This window comes from Ambystoma mexicanum, chromosome 3q, assembly GCF_040938575.1.
Source record: "Ambystoma mexicanum isolate Mex_15411 chromosome 3q, UKY_AmexF1_1, whole genome shotgun sequence".
NCBI classification, from domain to species: Eukaryota; Metazoa; Chordata; class Amphibia; order Caudata; family Ambystomatidae; genus Ambystoma; species Ambystoma mexicanum.
Window position 1 is genome coordinate 256,892,081 of NC_090926.1, and position 15,948 is coordinate 256,908,028.

The 15,948-nt window shown below is 51.3% G+C and overlaps 1 protein-coding gene across 3 annotated transcripts in view; it reads left to right on the plus strand.

Moving 5' to 3' along the window:
- The first annotated feature begins 12,861 nt into the window (after positions 1 to 12,861).
- The window catches only part of TIMELESS (timeless circadian regulator), a 1,506,051-nt gene continuing 1,502,964 nt past the window's right edge, over positions 12,862 to 15,948 (plus strand). For all 3 annotated transcript variants that reach the window (XM_069653695.1, XM_069653693.1, XM_069653694.1), the window contains exon 1: positions 12,862 to 12,989. The gene's annotated coding sequence lies outside the window, so the exon portion shown is untranslated. The remainder of the gene's footprint in view (positions 12,990 to 15,948) is intronic.

Consider the following 15,948-nt stretch of genomic DNA (forward strand, 5'->3'; position numbering starts at 1 on the left):
ACACTTAACACTTTTCTGAAGTGCACCTGGCACTTTTTGAATCAGTTACACTCTTTACACTTTACTCAGGAATTTCCAATATTTATGATTTGCCTAGGGGAAGTAATATGGTTCTGTGTTGACTTTGACGCATTTTGCACTCAGCACTTTTATATGGACGTATAATGGATTTGTATGCACAAGGCAGTTTTGTCAGTATTTAACATCAGGCAGAGTGGCCAAGTGGACCAAGCAGAGTGGCCGAGTAGCAATGTACAGACATAATTTGGCCCCAGTTCCATAAAAGGTACGATGAACTAGACATTAGGCCTTGACCTGAATGGGCTTGGCCATGGGTAGCAAATGAAGATGGTGCACAACTTGAGTAATGTGAGCACAACTAGGTGTTTAAGTGGCTACTCTGGCTGCAGAGGTCTGCAGGACCTCAATGTCCCATAAGAGGTAGACCGGTTGTGCCAGAAATAGGGTGTGGCATTGGTCCATGGAGGACATAAGTGAGGACACCACAGGGGCACGTAACTGAGAAAGGAGTAAACAAAGAACCTTACTAAGGGGTTTTCAGTTGAAGATAGCCCCTTTGACATTCTGAACTTATCTGTGATTCCGCAGACAGAAAAGCTAATATTTTACCTCTAAAGATGGCCAAAAAGAGGGGGGTCCAAAAAACAGAGGAAGGAGGGCCTACCACCAACACCTCAATTTCTTCCATGTTCAACTTGAGCCATCTCTTACACATCCATGCACCCACAGCTTCAAGGCAGGCCCTAAATCTGGTCGCTGTGACAAGATAGCCATCTAAATGGACCAGGATCTGTGTCATCTGTTAAGAATAACATTGGAAGCTGTGAGAGCAGGAAACCTAAGGGACTCCACATATCAAGGCAGTGGGCACAGAGTGAAAAGGGGGAGAGAAATTGACTGTTCGGTCCGAGGGAAAAGAAGAAAACCAGGAAAGAACGGCACCAGAAAAGCAGGCCCGGACAAGCAAGAGGGCATGGTCAATGGTATCAAAGGCGGCAGATAAGTAACAATAAAGCACCGACGCAGCCCGAGTCGTACAGCCAAACCACATCAACGTTGGAGACCAGCACCCCCTCTGTTCTCTGTTCCACATCCTGGACGAAAACCAGATTGGGAAGTGTGGAAGAAGAAAGATTACTCAAGAAAGGGCCAACAAAGGCTTCAAAAAGCTTCCAAGATGGCCACTGTGACCACTCCACCGTGAGGAGCGCGCCCCTCCCCTGCGACCCAAAAAATGAGCCATAAGCAGCGTAAAAAACAAGATCTCATGGCAGCAAAAGCAAAGGGGATGACCCGAGAACTGAGCGGTCCCCAAGAAAACTGCAACCGCAGCGCCTGAAGGCAGAGAGGGGCAGAGTGAGTAGACCTGAGACCGCCAGCAGCGATGCCTGCGTGGGGACTGGCAGCCGAGCCGGAGGAGATCAGAGAGAACCCCCGCAGGTGGTGCACCGCAGCAATCCAGCATGCCGGCGCGGCCCGGACGCCCAGCTACAAAAGTAAGGATGGGGGGGAGCTGGTAGTATTCCCCTGAAATCCTGCGCCTGCCTCGGCCCCATGCAGCAAGCCCGGCACCGCGCGGCGCAGGGCCTCCACGAACCACGCAGTGCAAGGCCCCCATGAGCTGTGATGCGCCCCAGCTGGCAGAGGGTAAGCAGGCATAATTACGGGAGTCAGCAGCCACGAAGTAGGCACAAGCAAACCACTCCCCTCCCAAACAACGGACATAGAGGTTTATGAAAGCATCTGCCCCAATGCACCATAACTTACACTTGGAAGGGGACCCCCTACGGCAGGAGACCCGCACTTTACCCGGACCCAGGCAAAGGCCCAAACGCATACCATTCAGCAACATCAGAGGCAAACTGCAGTAATAGAAGGGCAGCAGCACTAAGTCTCCAGCAGCATCCCCCTGGAAAACAGCCTGGGAAGGAATCCGGGGGGGGCAGGGAGGTCACGTGTGCTCCAAACCACCAGCATTGGACTCTGCAGGAGAGCGCTGCTCCGCTCCACCGCCAACCCTCATGAAAACTAACCCTGCCATACAAGGTTAACCGAGAAGGAACCTCCAGGGGGACAAGAGTGTACTCAGAGGCCCAGGAGCAGTCAGAGCACAGGGGGGAACCTGGGAAGAAATTCAAGAAGCTCTTGGGCTCCAGGCCAGTGTGACAACACACCTAGACCACTTCAAGGTCATCTTTGAGCATACTAGACCCAAGGCCCCCAGGGGGCAACCAATCCAGGCTCTAAAGGGGTGCTAGACCCCCCCACCGCACACAGGAGGGAAAGAGGAGCATCCCCTTCTTACAGAACTGGCCAATACCCCGGGGTCAAGAGGAACCTCAGAGGCATGGGGAGAAGCACCCCACAGTAAGGTGTAGGCAGGCACTCACCATCACCCAGCAATGTCGCGCAACAAGCCCAAGGAGGCCAAAGAGGGACCCCCAGGGGCCAAGATCTCAAAAAACAGGAAGAGACCCTCCAAAAGCTATGGAGAAAGGAGGGGGAAGCCCCGGAGGAAGATGATCCAGCGGTGACAGAGAGGCAGGGGTCGGAGGAACCCCAAATGATGCCACAGGGGCAAGAGGTCACAAACAGGGTGCTGCAACAGTGCTTTAAGGCATTCAGTGACCAAATGACGGCAACCCTTAAGACACAATTAAGCCTAATATGCACAGAACTTGCACAATCCCTGCAGGAAATCAAAGGCGACATAGTTGAATTGGGTGACAGAGTTGATACAAATGAAAAGGCCATTCAAGAATACATCCGGAAGATTGATGCATCAGCGGAGGAGCTGGCGGTCGCGACACACAACGTGGAGCTCCAAGCAGAGGACTTGGAGAACCGCTTGAGAAGGTCCAACATTAGGGTGAAGGTGATCGATCCTCCAAAGGTCGAGGAAAGCAACACTGATAAAGGCGAACAGCACCATCATAGAACTTTTCCAGGACCTGGCCAAATACACACTAACAAAGAGGAGGCAAATTGACCTGGTGACCAATGCCCAGCTAAGATACAGGTGGACATTCACCTTTGGAATGGTCTTCAAGTGGGAAGGGCGCCAACACTGCATCACCACATTGGATGAGGGACTCAAGATCCTGAATATTGAAGAAAGGGATGCAGGGGGAGGACATAATAGGAGGCCAGAACATGAAAGTCAGCAAGAGAAGCCATGTGAATGGAGAAGAGTAGAGCAGTCAAAGACAAGACACAAACAATTGTGGGGCCCAGGGGGGCAGCAACCGAAGCTCCGAGGCTGTCCACTTAACAGCAGCGGTGGGGATCACGAGACAAGGGTTAAGACCCAGTGGGGTTACAAGAGGAATGTCAGCCTATGGGTCGGCTCAGGGAGATGGGGAGATGGCGACGGATCTTGGAAATGGGGGAGAGCAGAGGAATGGCTCTCCCTGCACAATTATTCTTTGGGATGGAAACGGAAATGAGACCCAGCAACCTAGGACGACGTTACAGCCTGGGGAAGTTGAGCTCAGTCCAGCCGGAGGGAGCTAGAGGGAAGGCGGGTTGGGGGGGGGGGAGAATAATAATAATCGCTGCAACATGGTTACTCTAAGGGCGTAAGGGGGTATGGGTAGCAGAAAAAGGGATCCAAATACTAGCACTCAATGTTAGAGGATTAAACACACCGGCTAAGAGATGGAAACTGGAGAACCTCCTCCAGGATACCAAGCCTGACAGTGTGACACTCCAGGGGACCCATATACGTAAGCAAGACAAACAGAATGAAGTTGAGAGGGTACTCCCAGGTTCCGCAGGCCAACAACAAGAGCAAGACTCGAGGGCTCCTCGTAGCGTTTACACACCTACCCGACATCCAAATAATAGGCACAAAAGCCGACAAGGAAGGTAGATTCCTCTTCGTCCAGCTACAATGGGGGGACGGGGAACCTCTCACAATCGTCACGGTGTACGCCCCCAACTCAGGGAAGGACGGATACTTGCAGGAGGCTTTGAGAAGCTAGACCAGTTCACAACGTGCCAGCTAATACTGAGAGGGGATTTTAACTTGGCGTGGTGCCCATCCATGGACAGAAGCGCGGATGGGACACCCACATCTAAAGGCCCATCTAGTAAACTACAGGCAAGCATAAACAGAATGGCATTAGCAGATACATGGCATGAACTAAAAGGGGACTCAAAAGGGGTATATTTATTACTCACATGTGCACAGATTCAAGAATTGATCACATATGGGTTTCGGTGACACTGCTTGGCAAAGTACGGAACATAAAAGGGGACCCATAGCTGTCCAACCACACTCCCCTGCAGATAGATATCCAATGGGAAAGGGGAGTGGGAGAGGGGGGGGCCGGGGCTCTGGAAGTGGCGATGCCCCTGACATCTGCTGAGAGATGCAGTAATTTGCAACGAGATACAAGAGTCCATTCGCAACTTCTTTGGGGAAAATAAGACCCCGGAGGTGCAGGAACATGTAGTATCGGACGCCTTTAAGGCAACCATGCGGGGATGCTCATAGCAAAGCAGGCATCTCGAGCCAAACAGGAGAAGGTCCTCCAGGTGGACCTAGAACAGTGCTTAAAAGGGGGTAATGGAGAACGATGGGGGCGGGGGGGTAACAATCAGGAGAGAGTATAGGCATATCAAAAGGCCAATCAATATCCTTCTAGCTAAACAAGCAGTAAAATAGCTCCTATTCTTAAGGCAGAAGTATTACCTCCAGGTAAACAAGACAGGCCGGCTCTTAGCCAGGCAGGTTAAGCAGAAGGAGGCTGCAGATACAATACGGCACATTCAGATGGTGGGGGGACAGGAAACCACACGCACATAGGAAATCCTGCAGGCATTCACAGAGTTCTATACGAGCCTCTACTCTACGCAGGCACCGGCAGTGACCTTCAAAAGGCCTTCTTAAAATCTTGCCGGCTAAAAAGATTAGAACACAGACAGTGTGACGCTTTAGAAGGGACGATTAGCGAAGACGAGGTGTGCGCATTGATCCAATCGCTACTACCAAATAAAGCCCCAGGCCCGGACGGCTACCCCGCCACATTCTATAAAGCATTCCAGACCACATTAGTCCCGTTAATGACATCCCTGTTCAACTCCTCCTATACGGGCCGCATCTCCCAGTCCATGGAGGAGGCCAAGGTAATCCTCTTCCCCAAGCCTAACAAGAAACAAATCCTCTGTAGCTCCTACCTCCCTACTGTCCTAATAAACCTTGACAAAATATTTACAAAAATTCTAACATCTAGAATGGATAAAGTAATCCCTGACCTGATCTACCCAGATCAAGCGGGCTTTGTCAAGGGGAGACAAACATTAGGCGAATATCCCACCTGATCGAGAAGACAAACAGGGCGGGCCTGAGGGTGGGGATGTTAGCGCTGGATGCAGAGAAGGCATTCGACTGAGTCAAGGTCATTCTTGTTTGCTACCATGGAGGTTATGGGGTTTGGGCCAGGCTTTCTTCGCCTGGTCAAAGCCAACTATGGAGCACCTCTTATCAGGTTAGCTATCAATGGGCATGTCTCCCAGGCGATAAGGGTCAGTAGGGGTACTAAGCAGATCTACCCCCATGTCACCAGTCCTGTACGCAATCTTTCTAATTCTAGCTAGGAAGGATTCGAGATAGGGGAGGGGAACAAAAAGGGATTACATTCTGTGGGGAAGATCATAAGGCAATGGCTTTGCCGACGACCCCTTGGTCGTGCTAACAGACATGGACACTTCCCTCCCGAGCTTAACGGCACTCTTAGGGGAATTTGACAGGCCTGAAGACCAACAACCAAAAATCAGAACTATTGGTGCTATAACAAGGCATGCCCTCAGAAACATCAGATACAGGGCAATTCGCACGAGCAGGTGGATCCCTTCGATACCTGGGGGGAGACAACCAGTACCCTAGAGGATACGTACCAAGCAAACTATCCCCACCTGTTGGAAACTATCAAGACCTGGCTGGGAGATAGGAGGCGCCTTAACATATCATGGATGGGCTGCACCAATGCCATTAAAATGATAATTCTCCCCAGAGCGCTATATTACTTTCAGGCTCTCCCCCTGGCGGTCCCCCAAAATCTTCAAAACCCTGAATAAACTAGTACGTAACTAGATCTGGCAAAGGCAAAGACCGAGGGGGGTCTGGAGAGTCATGGTCACTCCCACAGGGGTAGTGGGAGTTCTGAACTTTCAAATGTACTAACGGGCAGCCCAACTGATGGTCATTTGAGAATGGTTCAATGGGAATCCCGACAGCATCTGGCGAAGGATGGATAGGGCAGTGGTGGGAAGACCCCTGGGTGAGGTCCTGTGGTGCCCAAGAGCTGACAGGTCCCCCAACATGTACAGAAGCCGAATTACAGCCCTGGTGGGGGATACATGGGATGCTACGGTTCAAAAAAGCAAAGATCACATCCTGCCCATCTCCATTCACTCCCCTATTCTGCAACCCACAGTTTACCCCAGGGCTGATGCCAGGTGGGAAGAGGCGGGCAGCATTCGCACAAGGGACATGATGGAGGGACAGGATGTTAAGTCATTCCCTCTGCAAACAAACCACGGGTTTGTAGGAGGAGGATAGGTACCGCTATGCTCAACTGCGGCACTGGCTCGCTTCTCGAGATACAAAACAATCCACCACCAGAGAATTAACTCCGCTAGAAAGGTACTTGCTAACAAATTCTGGTGATAGACAAATGATTAGTAAAAATATACAAATTATTCACCATGCCAGAGGCACAGGTGCAGTGGCCCTATATGAAACAATGGGCAGACAAGCTGCCCCTCCCGATCTCCAAAGAACAGTGGTGGGAAGTGTGACAGCGAATCCCCAAATTGATGAGAGGGATGCAGATCAGGGAAATGTGGACCAGGATACTGGTGCAGTAGCACCTAACACTGGAGAAGCTACATAAAATATGCCCCTCCGTATCACACGTGTTGGCGGGGCTGCAAAGAAGCAGGCATGTGGCTCCATGTCTGGTGGTCCTGTCCCATCCTAAAACTGTTCTGGGTAGTGGTCAACAAAAAAATGAAAGCAATCTTTGGTCCCCAAACATGGAGAGAATATGGAGAAGATATGCTGGGCCTGAGTGACGTGCTGGACACAGTCCTGACTAAACCACAGAGGAAAGCATATATGGTCCTAAATTCGTCGGGAAGGGGATTGTTAATGTTCAAAACGCCAATAAAAATGTTTTTTTTAAAAAAGCTTCATAAATTGAAGAAGCAAAATGGGATGAAAATTAGCTAGGACAAGAGGCCAGGGATGAGGCCGCGCTGCCTGTCCTGCCCGCCTGCCGCGGCGAGACAGCCCAGCGCGCAGTCTAGCTTCCCCACTTGGGAGTCGGCCCAAGATCATCAGGGTTTTAAAACAAAACAAAAATAAATCCAGGCGCTCGGCCTGGGAAGCCTGCGGCAGGGCTTCCCATGGCTACGGAGGCAGGCTGCTCCGCTGCTGGATCAACCGGCCAGATCCCGTGCCTCCTTCCCCAACCCCCGTCCGCCGCTCCCCTTTTGGTGGCTGGACGAAGAGGACGGCCCAGAGACAGCAGAGGCAGGGGGAGGGACGGCCGGGTGGGATTGTTTGAGTTTTCAAACCCCAGCCAGGCTGCATGGGGCCGAGCTCCGGGAAGGTTGCCCGCTACGCCGGCTGGCCTGGCCATGGCTCGCCCACGGACGTGGGCGGCCGGAACCTCAACAACCGCCTGCACCAGGGCTCACCCAGCGTGCCAGGCCCCTGTCTGCCTGGGAAGGCGTCCCATGAGAATGGCCGGGCTTCCCCCGGCTACCCTCACTCGGGACTTCCCTGCCGACCTGGGTGCGCTCACCGACACCTGCCTGCTGGCAGGTCAGGGTGGAAGAGCGCAGCCCCGGGCCAAAAGTGAGACCCACGGCGCTTGGCCCCCACCTCACTGGGTAAGTGAAAAATGATGAGAGTAGTGGTATTTCACCGTTGGCCCGAGGGCCTCCCACTTCTCCTACACCTCGCATGTCCCTTCACAGTGCCAGACTAGAGGCAAGCTCAACTGGGTCTTATTTCCCCGCAGATTCTGCCAAGCCCGTTCCCAAGGCTGCGGTTTCGCTAGATGGTAGGTAGTGCGCATCACTATATTAGATGACAAGGCATTTTTCCTACTTTAAGGGAGTCAGTTACTCCTGCCGTTTACCTGTGCTTCATTGAATTTCTTCACTTTGACATTCAGAGCACTGGGCAGAAATCACATTGCTTCAACACCCACCGCAGGCCTTTGCAATGCTGTTTTAAACAGTCAGATTTCCCTGGTCCGCACCAGTTCCAAGTCAGCTGCTAAGCGTCGGCCGGGGCAGAGCGTCGACCCCGAACCCTGGTAGCGGAATGGATAGAGGCGACCACCGCAGGTGGGGTGATCCACAGGCAGGGCCCGGCTCGCATCCAGACTCGGCACCACTCCCAGAGTGTGAGACGCCTCGTCCAGCCATGGCGTGCGCCCAGCCCCGCTTCACGCCACAGCCCGACCGACCCAGCCCTTAGAGCCAATCCTTACTCCCAAGTTACAGATCTGACAGATCGACTTTCCTTACCTACATTGTTCCAACATGCCAGAGGTTGTTCACCTTGGAGACCTGCTGCGGAGATGGGTACGGCTCGGCATGCCAAAGGCTGTTCACCTTGGAGATCTGCTGTAGATATGGGTATGGTATATATCTCCCCCAGATTTTCAAGGACCAGCAAGAGCTTACCGCACGCCGCCGGGAACCGCAATGCTTCCCAAGGCTTGGGCCCCTCTCTCAGGGCGAACCAATTCAAGGGTGCCCTGCCCTTCACAAAGAAAAGAGAATTGTCCCCGGGGTACCTTAGGAGATTCTGACTTCCATGGCCACCGTCCTGCTGTCTAGATCAACCAACACCTTTTCTGGGGTCTGATGAGCGTCGGCATCGGGTGCCTTAACCCAGCATTTGGTTCATCCCGCAGCGCTAGTTCTGCTTAATAAAATTTGCCCACTGGCCACCTACATTCAATACCCGGCTCCACGCCAGCGAGCCAGGCTTCTTACCCATTTAAAGTTTGAGAATAGGGTGAGATCACTTTGGCCCTAAGACCTCCAATCATTCGCTTTACCAGATAAAACTGGGGTTTCCATGACCCAGCTATCCTGAGGGAAACTTGTAGGGAACCAGCTACTAGAAGGTTCGATTAGTCTTTCGTCTCTATCTCCAGGTCGGGTGACCAATTTACACATTAGGACCACTACGGATCACCAGGTTTCAGGTCTTATCACACATGCTCATGCGCCATCTCCCTGACAGACCGGGAGAGACGGGTCGGTGGGGCGGCCACCACAACGGGATCCCACCGCAATCGCCATGCGCCGGCCCTCACTTTCTTTGCACTACAGGGTTTCATTTGGCCCTCTGACTCACGTATGTTTTAAGACTCCCTGGCCCGTGTGTCAAGACAGGTCGGGTGGTTAACCAACATCACCTCAGACCACTGGCGCCCTTTGTGGGCCTCCCCGCCCAGCAGCACGACGTGGTCAGGGTGCACTGAGGGCAGTCCACCACAGTCGTATTGGGAGCCCTGTCTCCCGTCGCTGCCCCGGTGACCCCCAAGAGGGGCCAGGACTGTTGCCAGAGAAGGGCACGGCAGCGGTCAATCTCCCTCAGCCCCGCAGACACAGCAAAACTGCTGTCAGGGGGCTGTAACACTCTCTGCCAGAGCAGAGAGCCACCTGCCCCCTGGGGCCTTCCCCGTCGTTCGTAGTGCACTGTCACAGAGGAAATGTGCCTGTGGGGGCCGGGTCTGCCCGGGCCGCAGTGCCATCCTCCATTCCAGGTGACCGATCTGCCTGCCGTGGTGAATCATGCGGGCGGACTGCATAGACACCACGAGTTTACCTCTCAATGGTTTCACGCCCTCTTGATCCCTCTCTTCAAAGTTATTTTCAACTTTCCCTTACAGTACTTGTTAGCCATCCGTCTCGTGCCCGTATTTAGCCTTAGACAGAGTTTACCACATGCTTTGGGATGCATTCCCAAGCAACCCGACTCCAAGAAGACCTGATCCCGGCGTGTCAGAGGCTGCTACCGGCCACGTTTCCCCATGCCTGGGCTCTTCCCTCTTTACTGGCCATTACTGAGGAAATCCTGGTTCGTTTAATTTTCCTTCGCTTAGTAATATGCTTAAATTCAGTGGGTCGCCATGTCTGATCTGAGGCCGTAGTCGGGGGGAGCACAAAGCTTGGGGCAGCTGGCCTCAGGCCGTACATGGGGGTTGCCCCAGCCCTGTGCCTCTGGAGCAGTAAAATGTGCACTGTCCCGATCTGCGGACGAAGCCCACATGGTCGTGAGGCCCACGCTCCATGGCCATCCTGTGGCGGCAGCAGCCATGGGACACCACAGATAGCCACACACAGCATGGTCAGGTGTGTGGCTGTCCATGCTGCTCCGTTGTTAATGATCCTTCATGCCCCCACTCACAAGCAAATACCCCAGTCCTACACGTCCCCATTCACACTCAAATGCCCAATTTCTCCTTCCAAAACACATGTTCCAGATTCAAATGCCACCATCCCTCCCTCCGAACCCACACAAAGACACCAACATCCGTCCCTCCATACCTACACCAAGAAGCTCCACCTCTCAGAGCCACACCCATGCTTCACCTCTACCTCCTGATTCACTCAGATGGCGCCATCCGCCCTCTCTCTATAGCCACACCTGATTACCACATCCCTTCGACAACATGCTCCCACCCCTCCCATAAACCAAATCCTTCTCTCTAGGCATACATACCCCATCCCTCCATTCACCAAGATGCCCTCCCCAACAGAGTGCTCCAGCCCTCACTCAGACCCACATGCTCCATCATTCCCTGACATGCCCTCATCATATGCCGTCCCTCCATTGCAGATCAACGATGCCCCCTGACCCAGACTCCACCAAGATGCCCAATCCCTTCCTAAAGACCCATACCATGATGCCCCATCCTCCCCCCAAACAGAAGATGCCCCTATCCCTCCCATGACCAATGAGTACCCATCCCTCTCTCCAGACCCACACCAATGTGTCCTATGCGTCTCTTCACACCCACAATGTCCCCGTCCCTCCCGACCTAACCCATGTGCCCCATCCCACCCACACCAGGATGCCCCAATCCACCCTCCAGACCAACAGATGCCCGATACATGTTCCAGACCAACACCAATGTGCCACCATCCACTGCAGATCCCATCATCCCTTTATCCACACAGTAAGATGCACCCATCCCGCCATCCACACCAATATGCCCTTATCCCTCCCCAGACCCACACACATGTGCCACATACCCTCACCCAGACCAATGTGCCTGTCCCTCCCATCAAACCCACACCAATGTGCCCCCATCCCCTCCATCCAGACCCACACTGATGTCCCCATCCGACCCAAACCAGGATGCCCCATCCCTCCCTGCAGACCAACACCAATGTACCCCCATCCATTACAGACCCCACCAAGATGCACCCATCTCTCCATCCGCAAAGCAAGATGCCCCCATCCTGCCCTCCAGCCCCAAACCTGGATGAACCATCCCTCCCCAGACACAGAGCAATGTCCCAATCCCTTCCATCAAACCCACACCAATGTGCCCCCATCCCTTCCTCCAGACCCACACCACTGTTTCCCCAACCCTCTCTCCAGACCCACAATATTGTGTCCCCAACCATCCCTCCAGACCCACACCACTGTACCCTATTCCTCCCCCCAGACCCACACCACTGTGTCCCTATCCCACCCGACACCACTGTGTCCCCATCCCTCCCTCCAGACCAAAACAACTGTACCCGATCCACACCACTGTGTTCCCATCCCTTCCCCAGACCCACACCACTGTGCCCCTATCCCTCCCGACCCACACCACTGTACCCTATCCCTCCCTCCAGACCAAAACCACAGTACCATATCCCTCCCTCCAGACCAAAACCACTGTACCATTTCCCTCCAAATCCACACCACTGTACCCTATCTCTCCCAACCCACACCACTGTATCCTTTCCCTCCAGACCCACACCACTGTGTCCTATTCCTCCCTCCAGACCCACACCACTGTGTCCCTATCCCTCCCTCCAGACCCACACCAATGTGTCCCCAACCATCCCTCCAGACCCACACCAATGTGTCTCCAACCCCAACCATCCCTCGAGGCCTCACCACTGTGTCTTCAACCATCCCCCAAGACCCACACCACTGTGTTCTATCCCTCCCTTCATACCCTCACCACTGTACCCTATCCCTCCCAACCCACACCACTGTATCATAGCCATCCCTCCAGATCCACATAACTGTGTACCTGTTCCTCCCTCCAGACCCACACCACTGTGTCCCTATCCCTGCCTACAGACCCACACCACTGTGTCCCTATCCCTCCCTCCGGACCCACACTGGTGTCCCTATCCCTTCCTCCAGACACAAGCTGAGCATGATTTTTTTAAAGTAAATGTAATTTTCCGCTCCCCGACTCAACCTAGTGTCGTGCAGGAACGTTCGTTCACGGTATCCCGAAGAAAATGCAAATTGTATTCTCAGCCAGCCAAGAGCACACGGATCGCTGTTGCTGCTCTGCATACAGCAGCCAGTGCCTTCCGGGTTCCCTCCCTGAAAAATTACGAGGGACAAGACAAAGTCAGACGCTCCAGGGTTTATATAGAAACGTGTATCCCGAGGAAAATGCCCACTTACACCGGCAGCCACAGCCTTTCCGCATTTCGCTCAGCGCTCGCTGAAATTATGCTCCAGAACCGATTCATTGCTTGGAAAAAGCACAATGATGACGTGAAGTCACGTGAAGCAGAGGGGGCGAGCCGTTGCTATGGTCCGCTTCTCGGATGGGAACTACTCTTTAGACGTGTGAGGTAGAGGCGTTGCTAGGTCCGTTTCTCTAGTGAGAAGTAGCGCTTACCGCCAAACTGGTGGCTCAAACTTCTCCGATACCCATCCCGACATGCGGTGGTGAGCATCAGGCATGGTGAGTGGCAGTTGCCTAAACGCCCGTTTTCCGTGCGTGAGTTGAAGTGTGCAGCTATCGTGGTCCGTTGTTTTCTTTCCTTATTTACCCCCTTCGAGGTAGAGCTGTTGTTGGAGACATCCGTTATTCAAGTTCCTTATAAAACGTTATGATCATTTGTGAGATGTCTTTATAGCTGTATGAGCAGTGCGTGGGCGGTTTTATTTGTATCTTAAAGATAGGCGTCTAAAACGTTGGTAACAAATAGTGTGCGCCACACTTGGAGAGCTGCTATAGTCCAGTCCGTTGCTCATGCCATTAACGTGTGTAAAGCAAAGGATTGCAACCTGCTCTGTTATCTAATACCCTGCCATTTTAATCTAGCAACATAAACACATGTATGGAAGGCATTTGGAGAGGGCGTAGTTTAATAGTATTGGGAGAATGGAGGGTTTTTGAGTTTTCCCCAACAACTGATTTGCCCTCTTTACAAGGAGAGCACAGCGATTTGGGAACCAGAACGCTATCATGTACTTTTAAATGAAGCACTAGCTATACTTCAGTGTGACTGTTGTACGTTTGAAGTACTTGTCGACCACACATTTGGTCACCTGGGGAAGCTGGTTTTGTAGCCCAGATTTACTGGGTCTGCAGTTGTAATTCAGTGAGTAGATTAAGTCACTTCCAAGCCCATTTTTTAATTTTACATCAATGCGTTCTGCACTGTTTTTCTTGAAAAGCTACCCTCGTACTTCTACATGACAACTTTTCAGTGGGCTTGAGGGTCACTTATGCGTTGTCCACACTCCAAATAACCTGCACTCTAAAAAAAAATATGCATAGGTCTGCCCACCTCACTTAAAGGACAAAATGTGCTGACAACCCGCTATATTGAAGACAATTGAATACAAATTAGAAAAGAGCAGTTCCCTTGTGTTTACTTTTTTTGTAATAGTGTATTTGACCCAATAGCGGTGACAGTTCCTTAGTTGACTGTAATTTGTGCTTTGTTTGACGACAAGCACTTTAACCTTTTTGTGTCACTCAGCAAAGTGTGCACTGCATTGTAATTTTGAGTTACCATTTGATAGTTATTTAGAAGGGATGAAAGTGCACTGGAGTGCCTTGTGATCTTGGGCAAAAATGTTCTGGGAATGTGTGTTCACTAGCAGTCAATTTCTTGACACATTGAAACATCAGTAATATATGTTGTGATGGGACAAACGCAATTACATGGACTTGCAATTAACGCACTTGTAAATACTTGTATATCAGTGCATGGTTTATTTTCAGAAATCTTATATTGCCATTTTTTGAACGCAACCTCACCAATAACTTGTGTGCCTGACCCCAAAGCACCCACATCCTGTTTTTTTTATTGGAGATGTGACATCAAGGCTATAGATTTCTGGGCTGTGACGTCTGCTTACGTTAGTAGGTCACATAAGGGCAAAGCTCAGTGACTGGCAGAAGCAGGCCTCAGCAAAGCCATTGTACAGAGATGAAAGGCTTGCTTTGCATGTAAAAGGATCATCAGTTAAGCAAGTGTTGACCTTTTTCTCAGCCTGTCCCGCTCGCGGGTTTTACTGACACATTTTGCAGCCTTAAGGTCTTTATTGTAGGCCAAACCCACGAGTCAGTTGACTGCTCTGCTCGTACTATCTGTTCAATAAAGCATAAAGCAAACTTCTAAAGTGCCAAACCACATGGTAAATCAACATGACAATGTGTGACGTTTTTGTAGAAACATGTTTGAGTAAAAATTCTCTCTGAAAGGGCGAAAGGGAACAATAGGAATCTGCAAAAGGAATACAAAGCAATTCTGACAAGCATGAGGTTTAAAATGCATTGCTCGTTCTACAAAGCATAATATATTCACGTATGGCAAATTATGTATATATCAAAATATGTGAACTGCACTGATTTATAATGAGCAAGTAATAGAGTTGACAAACTTGGTGGACAAAAGTGTACTTCTATTTAGTGATTGATTCGTGTGATGTTTACAGAAGGTATGGCTGGCTGCCCTAATGACATGCGACACTGAGATAAACAGTGTCTGTATAGTAGTTTGTGGGTTGTTTGCGCTATCAATAAGTCACTTTTTCATTATTTGAAACTGGTATGCAGCATGTTTTGCGTTCTGTAAATTAACGTGTAGTTACAACTTTCCGGCATGTCAAACATGGAGGCAGCTTTGTGCATTGTTAAAAGTATTTGTTTCACCTTTTTTTTGATTGTTGCAACAAGCTCTGTGAGCTGTGGTGAGGCCTTAGCACTAAAGCATATGACCCATCACAGTTAACATTTCCAACATGAGCGTGAATTGCTGCGTATTGGCAAACTCTTGTCTAACAATAGGGCTGTAAATCGCAGCTCCTAGCAAAACCGCATAACGAAACTATGAGAGCCCAGCAGGACCCTCAAATCTAGGTGTGTTTTCTCTTGTACTCGAACTGCATTGTAAAACTTAGGCGCCTCTCCCACTATACAGGATTTTCGGATGTAGGTGTTTTCTCTTGTACCCAAACTGCATTATGAAACCTAGGCCTCTCTCCCACTATACAGGGTTCTCGGATCTAGGAGTGTTTTCTTTTTTCTTGTACTCAAACTGCATGGTGAGGCATATGCCTCTCTCCCGCCGCAACGCATTCGCAGGTGAGTGTTGGCCCCTGGGCTCTGTTGGACCCCATTTGTCCTTTTGCGTCCCACCACTCCCTGATCAGTGTCTGGAACCTAGGTGTTTTGGTTGCTGCCAGCCGTTCTGTGAAACCTAGGCCTTTCCAATTTCTAGGTGTCGCAAATCTAGGTGTTTCCATTACTGCCTGCCATCCTGTGAAACCTAGGTCTCTCCCACTGTCCAGGTGGCTCGAATCTTAGTGTTGCGGCCGTTGCTTATCACTCAGTGAAACCTAGACCTTTCTCCCATATCTAGGTGTTTAACTACTGTGTGCCACTCCACTGAAGCATAAGACAGTGT